The sequence below is a fragment of the Amblyomma mixtum genome, chromosome 5, assembly GCF_055824585.1.
Source record: "Amblyomma mixtum isolate Tamu chromosome 5, ASM5582458v1, whole genome shotgun sequence".
In the NCBI taxonomy this organism is placed as follows: domain Eukaryota; kingdom Metazoa; phylum Arthropoda; class Arachnida; order Ixodida; family Ixodidae; genus Amblyomma; species Amblyomma mixtum.
In genome coordinates this window covers 171,596,794-171,605,666 of record NC_143016.1, presented here as the reverse complement: position 1 = coordinate 171,605,666, position 8,873 = coordinate 171,596,794, and positions in this window count along the sequence as shown.

The following is an 8,873-nucleotide window of genomic DNA, read 5'->3' as shown; positions in this document are numbered from 1 at the left end:
GTGCGGAACTCGTTGGCAACTGTTAGCCACCTTATTGACATGGAAGGAATTCACGTGAAGTGGGCTTATATAGAAGCATTGGAGGCATTACAATGTGGCGAAGGGTTGTGGCTTGGAAACAAGCTCACAAAAGTGCACGTCCAATGCGAAAAACAAAAAAAATGAAAGTAAGATATGCAGTACAAGCCCCGAGTGCTTGAGTTGCTGACGCCTTGGACTTCTGCGAACAAGTGCTCAAACTGCCACAGTTGAAGGGTGCCAGTGCAACATCTAAGTTCATTAGGCTTTTTGACCACTTGTTCGACATCATGAACTCTCAAAATCTATTTGCATGATCATACAAGGCACCTCTTCGGCAGGAGAATGAAGGCTGCTGGAAGCTACTCTTTTCCGAGGCCCGTATACATACATGGGCTAAGAGATCCGGCAGGGCGTCCAGTTATACAGGGATGGAAGAAAACTGGGTGTCCATGACCAGCATAGAAAAAGTGAAAAAAACGGAAAGTTTGTTCAACGATAACATGTGAACAGTGCATCGCAGCACTCCATTCGGATGAGTTGCCACTTTTAATTAGGCAAAAGAGCCAAGGTGGACTTATTTCACCGGCGCAAGACGTTGTTAGTCTTTGTGAAGCAGTTGAAAAGGGGCTTCGACGGCTACAGGCAGAATACGATACTATTAAAATGGTGACGACAAGATCGAAACAACTCATACTTGAAGTCCTGGGAACCTCCACAGAGAAAAAGTAGTTTCAGACACTGGAGGACCACATCCTTCACATTGACCCACTTGGCAACCATATTTATAGTTTGTGCAAAACAATCCCTGAAGCATATGTGAAAGTGAGAATACATCACATGACAAAAGAACGAAACCGTGAACTGATCAATAACAAAGTGAGAACCACTTTTGTCGAGGGCTATTATTTTCAATCACCACTAGGGTATTTGTCATGATGTTTTTGACCGCGTGTAAGATTTTTTACTTAATATCTGCGCAGTTGAGCTGTCCTCTGCACATCTGTTGGCTGCTGGTTGATTGAAAATAAATGTCTAAATCTAGAACCGCGCATGTGCATTCCTTTCGAAATGCGAGCAGCTGCATCAGCAAAGCGAAAAGGCACGAGCGCGGCTGCACTACGGTTTTCTCCATAAAATTTGTGCACTTAAACTGGGTTTTACATGCCAGTTGGCTGCTAGTTGATGGAAACGAAACGTTTATAACTAGAATCAGTCGTATTCGTTGCTCCGCAAATGCAAGCAACTTCATCCGCAGCGCGGAGAAGCACGATGCGACGCAGCGCTAAGCTTTTCTCCTTAATATCTGAGCTGGCAAACTGCCTTCTACATGCTGCAGTTTGCCGCTGGTTGACGAAAAATAGTCGTTTACAACTAGAACCACTCGTTTGCGTTGCTTTGTAAACGCGAGAAAGCATGGCTGTGCTATGCTTTTCTCCTTAATATTTCCGTAGTTAAACTGCCTTCTTCAAGCCAGTTGGCTGCTAGTTGATGGAAAACAAACGTTTAAAACTAGAGCCACACGTTTTCGTTGATTTCTCAATGCTAGCAGCTTCATGAGTAGCGCGAAAAACTAGAAGCACGGCTGCGATCCGCTGCTTTTTGCCTCTGGAGGCTGTGCTATGCCTTTCTCCTTAATACTTCTGCAGTTAAGCTGCCTTCATCACGGCAGTTTGGTGCTGGTTGATGGGATATAAGCGCTTACAACTAGAACCACTTGTTTTCATTGCTTTCTGAATGAGCGCGACTTCATCAGCAGCGCGAAAAAGCAGAAGCGCGGCCAGGAGCGGCTGCGCGCTGCGCTGCTTTTTGCCTCTGGTAAGATGGCCGCCGCCCGTTCGGCGCGGCTTCACCCTTGTCCATAGGCGCATATAGGCGGCTTCCACTCCAGCAAGTTTTATATATCCTCCTTGGTTTGATATTGTCGAAGGCTCCTTTCAAGTCCAAGGCAAGGACGACCTTGTCATTATGTGGATGTTCAACTGGTTGTATTATGTCTCTGTTGAGCTGGAGGAGTATGTCCTGTGCCGACTTATGTGGGCGAAAGCCGGACATAGTGTCTGGAAACGTATTCCGCTGTTCCAAGTATTCGGAGAGCCTATCCCGCACCATTGTCTCCATTAGCTTGCCCACACACGAGGTGAGCGAGATAGGCCTCAAGTTGTCTGTGTTGATTTCCTTTCCCGCCTTGGGGATGAAGGTTACTAAATCTGTTTTCCAGTCTAGAGGGAGCGGAGTTTCGCCCTTCCATATAGTGTTGATGTATTCCAGAAGGGCCTCATACGCCTGGTCAGGGAGATTGGCCAGAAGCTTGACTGTGACCTTGTCCTGTCCAGGCGCAGTGCCCCTTCTCATTTTAGCCAGGGCTGCCTTTAGATGAAAGAGTTGGAACGGTTAGTCTAACTCAGGATTATCTTTGCCTGCGTAAAGATACTCCTGACCACAAGGGTCCTGTTTGCAGCAGAGATACTTGTCCCTGAGTGTGTCTGCGAGCTGTGTTGTGCTGCCCCTGAAATTATGAAGTTCTCGTTGTAGTGGCGCTGTGTTTCGCCCCGGGTCTGCGCGGGGTCTATAAGGCTGCGGAAAAGCCTCCAAGTGTTCTTCCCGGACATCTGCCTGGCAGCCGTGTTACAGCGATCTATCCAGTTGGCGTCAGAAAGTTTTGAGGCATACTGAGCTGCTTGGTGAGTGAGATCTAGGATGCGCTTCTTGAGTGTTCTGTTATGTTTCTGTCTTTTCCAACGTATCGTGAGACTGCGGCGGGCTTCCCAGATGCGGAGTAGATGGTTGCCCACCGCTGCGCAGTCCTCCGTGGTCTGTATCTGTGCTTCGTGTTTCTTGAGTGTTGTCATAAGTGTTTGGGCCCAATGCTCGTATCCATCTTTAACCAGGCTGGTTGTGGGCAGGGACTTTCTGAAAGCCTGGCAGTCTGGGAGTCGAGCCAGTGTGAGTAGCCTTTTGAGAGGCCGCGTGTGAATTAGTGTGTTAATGATGCATTGGTCACTGGCTAGTGTGTCTTCTGTATTGTTCCATTCCACGTGTCGGATGTGTTTGGAAAGTGTGAGATCAGGACACGTGTCCCGAGTCAGTTTCCCATTCGTGTGGGGTGTGCTGGGTCGGTCTGGAGGGTGACGCCTAGCGTAGCGATAAGCTCCGCTAGCTTTCTACCTCGCGCCTCCCCCTTTTTGTAGCCCCATAATTGGTTGGGGGCATTGAAATCGCCCACAATCAATAATGGGTCCCGACCCGCTAACTTCATTGCCCGGCTGAAGATATCTGAGAAAGTAATATGTTTGAGCTTTGGCGGACAGTATATATTCAGTATGTGTACAGGGGGGTCAGAGCGTCGCAGGGGTAAATCGGTGACCAAAGGGTACGAGTATGTTATATCTATGTCGGGGTCTACCTCCTGTGCTGTGTATGACTTATGTACAAGAATACAATTGGATGGGTCCCGCTGAAATGTGTTGTATCCAGAAATTTTTGCTGAAGTCCAGGTTCTTGAAGCGCGACGATGGCGGCATGAAATTCTAATGTTTCTAGGTAAAGGCGTAGGTGTGCTCGTTTCGCGTGGTCGCGAAAGCCTATACAATTCCATTGTATTATGCCCAAAGATTCCTGTTTTGTTTTACGAGGTGTCCGCTTAGTGCCCTGAGCCATGATGAAGGCTAGAGGCTGGCTGGCTCACCCCACTCACTGCATTGGTGTTCTGCGCCGTAGCGAGGAGGTTATCCTCATTCTCTTCCTCAAGAGCGTCGCGGCAAATTTTGGATGGGCGGCCTACTTCCTTTACGGGTCCTGCGCGCCTAAATAACTTTGGGCTAGTCTGTTTTAATGTTTTGGGTGACTTGCTGAGTAATGGACACAGTTAGTCGCTGAGTTATGGTTGTTACCAGCTGCTGCATTTGTGTTTGGATGATTTGTGTAATAATCGCTGGTAGTTGGGCCATGTGATCGGCCACATTTTGCTCAATATCCGTCATGCGGCTTTCCATGTTTGCAGTGAGCGGAGCACTTGACGGAGCGACGCTCGAGCACGCAGACGCCGATTCGCCAGCGTCCTCCATTGTTTCCGAGACAGGTGGCTCTGCCCTAGCGTTTTGTAATGCGTTGACTTGGGAGTGTAGCTGCGCGTTCTGGTTTTTGAGAAACGCTAGCTCTTTTCTCAGCTCAAGTTCGAGAGGGGAAGGGGAGGGAGAGGAAATAGAGGCGACACCCGCCCAGTTGCTTACCTTTGATGTTGAGGGTTGGTTGTTGCCAAGGAGGGGGGGGGGGGGGAATCCCCGGCTTGGAAAGCTGGCGGCTTGGTCCCGGTCCCGGATTTCGCCTTTTTAGAAGCGGGAGGTGGTTGATTTCCGCTTTCTTGTTGCCCGGCAGTTTTGTCGGAGTTTCCCGTCTTGTTCCCAGGCGACTTGCCCAGCTTGCTTGGTAGCCCCGCTTGTTGCTGCTGGGCTAGCGGTCTCGATCGTTGGAGACGCCGAAACTTGACCTTGCAATCCGCGGAGCCAGTCAAATGGGCCTGCCCGCAGGCCATGCAGCATGGGGTGCAGTCATGTTCTTTTAAACCCTGCTCGGAGGCTCCTAGGTTATTCCCGCAAAATCCACATCTTCCGATGTCCGGGTGTGGGCAGTTGTCGACCCAGTGGCCGATGGTCCCGCAGCGGTAGCATGCAGGGATCGTCCGTTTTTATTCTCGCACAAGTGTGCATTCACAATTGTAATGCACGTAGCGGGGCACATTGCGGCCCACAAAGGAGAGCACCGCCACATTTGTGTTTCCCAGTTTGTGCACAAAGGCTATCTCACCTCCACGCCACTGCACCTTATTCTTGAGGGTAGCCGTCGTCTCATCAGCCCGCACACTGATCACACCCCGGCACACCTCACCATTAAGCTTTACGTGGCCCCGAAATGGATGGCAGTCCGCTCCGGTCTTGAGGTCAAAGTCTTTAGTCAACTTATTTGCTGCGTTGATGTATTGAGCTCCACAAAGCACGAGGTTCTGGGTCCAGAGTGGCCATATGCTGAGCGCGGCGCCAGCGTCTCCTCCCACATACTGGCAAAAGCCGCTCCCAACTCGCCGTGCCGAAAAATCGCCTTGAGGTCCATGGTTTTCCTTGGCCTGAGAACCACATTGATGTCTTCGGAGTTCATTTTCGGCGTCTCCTGCGGGCGCCAAAGAGCAGTCTTGTTATACAGCGGCAGCGAAGCGCGATCGCTGCCGGATGCCTGAGTTGATTTGAGCGACTCCATCGATGCACCGCCCTTGGATGTCTTGGGACGCTGGGCCCGCTTGCGCATGGAAATCAGCGTAAATAGGCCTTCATCTTCGATGGGCGGAGAGTTGTCTTCAGGTTGTTGAATGTCGATTTCAGTCCAAGCCATTGCAGTGGGATCATAGCCGCGTTGGGTAATGGTCGCCATAATGCGGTGGCTTCGGGGAAGTTCCCGCGCCTACGGAATCGAGGCTAACCTTCGGCAGGTTTAGCGTTCCGCGGCGTGGCGATGATGAACAATTGCCACAAAATAGCCAGCTTTGGTCCTACCTGCTCAGGACCAGTACTGGAAGGTTCCTCTCGATGTTGGGAAGGTGATAGTAACGATTTCGGTGGGGTCACACGAAAAGTTCCACGGTTCCTGGGTTAAATAGCAGGAGCCGATACACCGCACCTCTCAGCGCGCTGGCGGCGGTGCCGCCGGCAACAATAGAGCAGCCAACGAGCCTTCGTCGTGCGTCCGCGGTTCCACGAATTTGGTAGCCCTTCGACCGGGGACGGTGCAGATGTGAAAGTCGCTACCTTCTGCCGTACACTCTGTGCTGGAGACTGAATGGCGCATCAGAAAGTTCAGCGAACTTTACAGTAGAGTATCAAACCACAAGCATGGACTTAAAGAAAAGGAAACCATAAATTTTATACAGGCTTTTATTCTGAGCAGGATCGCTTACACAACACTATATCTGAAACAGAAGAAAAGTGAGAAGATTAAGTTGGACGTCATAATGCTCAAAGTATAAACAAGAGGACTTGGTATCCCGGTCAGTACAGAAACAGAGTGATTACTAAACAGGGGTATTCACAATTCTGTACAAAAAATTATTGAAGGGCATTCGATATCACAGAGGATACGGCTATCAGGAAGCAGGACAGGAAGGGACGTGCTCTATAGCCTGGAGCCCCATGCATTTGGACTACGCAGGATAGAGAGGAATTGGGTGATCAGCTTAGAAGCAAGATCGGTGTGCAGCCCATTCCGAGAAATATTCGCCCCAAATAACATAATAAAAGAAGAAAGGCTAGGGAGAACGCCATCAAAAGGACATGGGGTGCGATGTAAGAGGGAATTTACGTGGACGCGGCAGGACCAGTGAACGGCATATCAGCAGTAGCATGCACGGGTGCAAAGGAAAATTAGTTAACGGGGCATCAATTCGATGCAAGGGAATTGCCAAGGCTGAAGAAGCAGTGAATGCTTTGGCAATGGTTTCATTGCAATGGCAAGAGGAAGAATTGTTAAACACGCAAACAAAATACTCAGAACTAAAGAAGATACAGAGTTTAAATCCACAGTCCTATGGACTCCAGGGCATTCTGCGGATGTTGGAAATCAAGGCACTCACGCCGCTGCCTGCGCGCTTTACCCTAGGTCTCTCAACATTCGCAGGAACATGTTTGTTCTGAGCCACCATTAAGCTATTGTAGTTTACTCCAACATTTGAGTTTAACGAGGAGAGTATTCACCGAATCGCAGAAAAATATAAACAAGGAGCAAGGGGCCATTTTAAGGAAACTGCAATTGAATACTTATGTAAATCCTGTCCAATCCAGGTATATGTTTTCAAATTCGTACGATCCGCATTGCGCCTTCTGCGGTCAGGTGGCTGACTTACAGCATATGCAAACATTTACAAACATGCAAACAGACATGCAAACATTTACAAAGGGACACTACGATTAAAAGTACGGCAAGCGATTTCAGTTTCGATATAAAGACCAGTTTTGACTGCACATCGTCCAATATTATCTACATGCTCCAGTGCTCCTACTGCCAGAAACAATATATCGGAGAAACCGGACAAACAATGAGTGCCAGATTAAACGGGCACCGGGCTGACACAACACGGAATGAACAGAAGGCAGTGTCGACCCATTTTAATCAACGCCATCACAAATTCGACGAACTCAAATTGTTCATTCTTCAGTCAGGCTTCAAATCGACTAGGGACAGAAAATACAGAGAAGCATTCCTAATCCACAAATTTAAAACACTGCAACCAACAGGGATCAACATGTCCAGAGGAAACCTGGAATCTCTCAGGTACATTCCAGGTTCAGCATAATTTTAAATTAACAAATGTCTTGCACGTGGTCAGACTATTTCCTAGAACCTCACATAAGTATATTGTCGCTCCTTGCACCCTTCCCAAGTCATATCTTCCACCCCATTTCCGGCCTTGTCACCCTCTTCCTTTGTTCACCTTTTTTTTTTTTTTCTCTCTTTTTTTTTTTTTTCTTTTTCTCCTAATCCCCTGCTACCAGTTCTCGGAAACCAAGACACTCCTGTTACCCCCTCTGCCCCCACTTTTTGGCTTTCTCTGAACACGAGCCATTCCCCCCCCCCCCCTGCCTAGTCCTTCCTGGGAAATGCCCCCCTTCCTTTCTCCTTCCAGTGCCAGCCCCCCCCCCCCCCTTTTTTTTTTTTTTTTCCTTGTTATCATGTCCCTGTACCACACTGACTAATCCTTTTATCTGAGTTTTGCAGGTTCACCCAGCGCTTCCCCCCCCCTCCCGTCGCAGCCCCTTCAAAGCCTTTTGTTCATTGCATACCCCCCGGATATAGGTTGTTGCACTATTGCAGCCTAGCGAATGATGATTCACCTCCCTCCCCTTCCTGACACGCATCCCCTCCCACACCACTTTCCTTCCCCACCCCCGGGGCCTTCCTCCTCGGAGCGAAGGCCCTATATAATCCCTGCCGATGATGAACGCTTTGCCCAGACGAAGACAAGTCCCCTTGTCGAAACGTTGGCTCTAGCAAACTGAGGTTTTCCCCTGTCTTGTTCTTTTTGTGATCGCCAAGGACCATCTACCGCACCCTCTCTCTACCAAGCATATGGTATGGGCATTCCAGAAACACCCCGATATACAAAGAATCACTAACCCAGTAAATGAGCGCCGGGAGGCAGCGCTGCCCAGCTCACATTCAGAAGACCAGTTTCAGCTGGGGGACGGGGCAAGAGCTGCGGCAAGAGCCAATGGGCTGCCGGCATGAGGGTCCAGTCAGCCATTTGATGCCATAAACTTTTTAAGGCGGAAGCCTTTAATGCCTCATCGTTGTAAGCAGAAGTTGTCGACAGAAAATGTCACGCTTTTCAGTTGGTCGAAACGGTCGTTACGTCACAGTGCGCGAATTTCAAAGGGGGCCAATTGCACTTTGGCTGCTAACCATGCAACCAATTAAAGGGATCGTATAGTGATGCTCCAAGTTAGTGGGACTTACTTAACCAATTAGCCTTTCTAGTCAGACCAGATAAGCAAATAAAACAGAGTAGGAAATTTTCCGAGCTTGAGAATCGAACCCCGGTCTCCGGAGTGCGACACGAGCACGCTACCACTTCGCCATGCCAGCTCGATGATTTGGAATGAACAAAGGCGCGTCTAGTGACTACGGTGTCTTCGTTCACTCCCATCTTCCTCCCTTCCCATTACGGCGAGGTTTAGGTGTACACCGAGATTTGAGAGACAGATACATTTCCTTTCCTCAAAAAATCATTTTCAAAGGCGCGTGTACTGAATACGGTGTCTTCGTTCACTCTCATGTCCCTCCCTTCTTCCGGTGAGGTTCAGGTGTCCACC